This window comes from Aplysia californica, unplaced genomic scaffold (genome assembly GCF_000002075.1).
Source record: "Aplysia californica isolate F4 #8 unplaced genomic scaffold, AplCal3.0 scaffold00143, whole genome shotgun sequence".
NCBI lineage: Eukaryota > Metazoa > Mollusca > Gastropoda > Aplysiida > Aplysiidae > Aplysia > Aplysia californica.
Genome location: NW_004797413.1, coordinates 729,735 through 732,158, shown reverse-complemented (window position 1 = coordinate 732,158; position 2,424 = coordinate 729,735). Strand labels below are relative to the sequence as shown.

At 38.9% G+C, this 2,424-nt stretch overlaps 1 protein-coding gene across 1 annotated transcript in view; it reads right to left on the bottom strand.

The window, feature by feature from the left end:
- LOC101859849 (putative solute carrier organic anion transporter family member 1B7) overlaps positions 1 to 2,424 on the bottom strand; it is an 11,999-nt gene that overhangs the window by 7,157 nt on the left and 2,418 nt on the right. The window lies entirely within an intron of this gene.

Genomic DNA, 2,424 nt, shown 5'->3' with positions numbered 1-2,424 from the left:
TCCGCCTTTCAGATACCAATTCTGAGAAGAAAAAAGATCTCTGAAGAGCTATGTGTTCGGCATTCGGATCAAGTGTCCCATCCCACCTAAGCTGGGTTTTCTTCTGATGGCAGGACAAACTACAGGTTTTCATATATCATCATCATCATCATCATCATCATCATCATCATCACCACCATCATCATCATCATCATCATCATCATCATCATCATCATCATCATCATCATCATCATCATCATCATCACCATCATCATCATCATCATCATCATCAAACGCCTTGCTTGGAGAAGACACTGAGGGTTATGATTCACCCCCACCCCACCCTTTCATTCAAGGCCCTCAAAAATGAATTGTTGTTCATTGTGTTGTAAGTTGCCGAGATGTTCAGACCATCTATGAATCATGTGCGTTGGCGTGCTGGCTTTTCTAACCTTCGATTTTCCTGTCATACTTAGTCATTCAAACACTCTTTCTCTGTACAAATGCCCCATGAATTTCATTTGTCCCACCTTTGTTGTCTCGATGAGTGGTCTTTTCATGTTTGCCGTATTCAGCACTTCTTTTTGTGTCCCTCTATGTCCATGATATGTTCTTTTCTTTGTAAACTACATTTACTACTACTTTTAACTCACGTTTGATGTACAGGGTGATCCAACCCCCCACCCTCCCCAACCCCCTCCCCCCGCAAAAAAACCCGACAACAACAACTATACAACTTTTTTTGCAAATATCTTCCTCCATACTGGAGTTTTGCCTTTCAGATTTGAACATAATATTTGGAAGCCAAAAGGAATTTGTCTGATATTAATTTTAGATAAGTCCATTGAAAAGCATTGATTTATATGGTCCATTAAAAACAACAACACATTTTCAACCTTGTCCTCATTTCCGTAGCATGACGCACCAGTTCGCATTAGGCCTACCACTAAAAGTTGCAATAATCGTGCCATATTTCAAGCTACAGTAGTCTAACAAGTCAACAGAAGTCTGCAGATATTATTTTTTCCGAATTTTGTTTGCCTGCTGAGATCATGGCTACGTTTAGTAAAGAGCAGAGAGCTTTTTGTATTGAACATTACCTCTCCACAAACTCACGATCCCTGATATTTCGTAAGTTCTGCGCGCAGCATGGAAAGAATGCGTAGGTACTCTCAAAGCCTTTGGTGTCAAGAGTAAAGAAGTTCCGTCAGTTTGGATCCATAGCGAATCAGAATTAAAAATGTCCTTAAAAATGACCACTTCAGGTTGAACACGCAGCATGAACAGCCCTTTAAATGTTCACCAGGGTGTAAATTTGAGTTGTTGAGTCTCACGAGACGTCTGTCCATAGAAGATCTCCAGCTAGGACTTTCCTACACCTCAACAGGACTGTCCGATTCTCATGGCAGATCTTGACGTACGACTGTACAACTTTCATCTTCGCTACGCCTAGATGACATGGATCAGAGCATGGCAATTTGTTCATGAATCCTCGGTTGTCTCGAAATGTAGGATCATTTCCGCGATGACATTTGTTTTAGCCCATTTTCACCCTGCGAGATATGTTAACTCCAAAAATACTGTCCATTGGGCACTCCACTCCATATTGTCTCTAGAAGCCACTTCATACTAGATTTATACAGTGTATGTAGCTCTAAATACTATAATGGTTTAACAGGTCCTTGTGTTTGGGCGCCATTTAACATTTCGAACAACGCGATAAAAATGTGTCGAGCCCAAAGGAGGGCATGTAGAGCACTGCTTCTGGGAATTCCAGAATAAACTTATTAGTTTTTTAAAGTCTGTAAAAGAAATTAAATGTTTTTTAAACGTTACATGGACGGGCAATATCATGTGAAAGAGAAGATAGAGAAAAAGTCAACCAATCTTTTCACGACTTCCTTTCGGTTGAATTACGTCTGTTCCAAATTATAACATTCTTGTACAATTTTTGTGCGAGATATTCAGAAAAATGTTGTACAGTTTTGTTTTATCACCCTGTATATAATTGTCAATTTTCCAACTCGCACACACAGGAAAAAGAACTTACCAAATATACACATTTAATATTATGAGATTGTAGCGATTGTAATAATGTATTTGTTTGACACGATCAGGGATATCTTTTTAAATTTAGTTTTGGATGTGGCTTTTTTTTTTTTTACTGGTGATTTACATTTTTCCATCTAATCTGATGGTGTCATGTTACCCGGGTATTAAAATTTGTTGACGAGTTTGGTTTGCTTTGTATTGTTTTGTAGATTGTGTAATGGGTCTGAGCCTTGCAATGTGTCTACACCTATAAAACACACATAAACACACACACACAAAGGAATATATACATATGTACACACACACACACACACGCACTCACAGTGTGTATATACTCAGAAAACACACACACACACACACACACACACACACACACACACACACACACACACA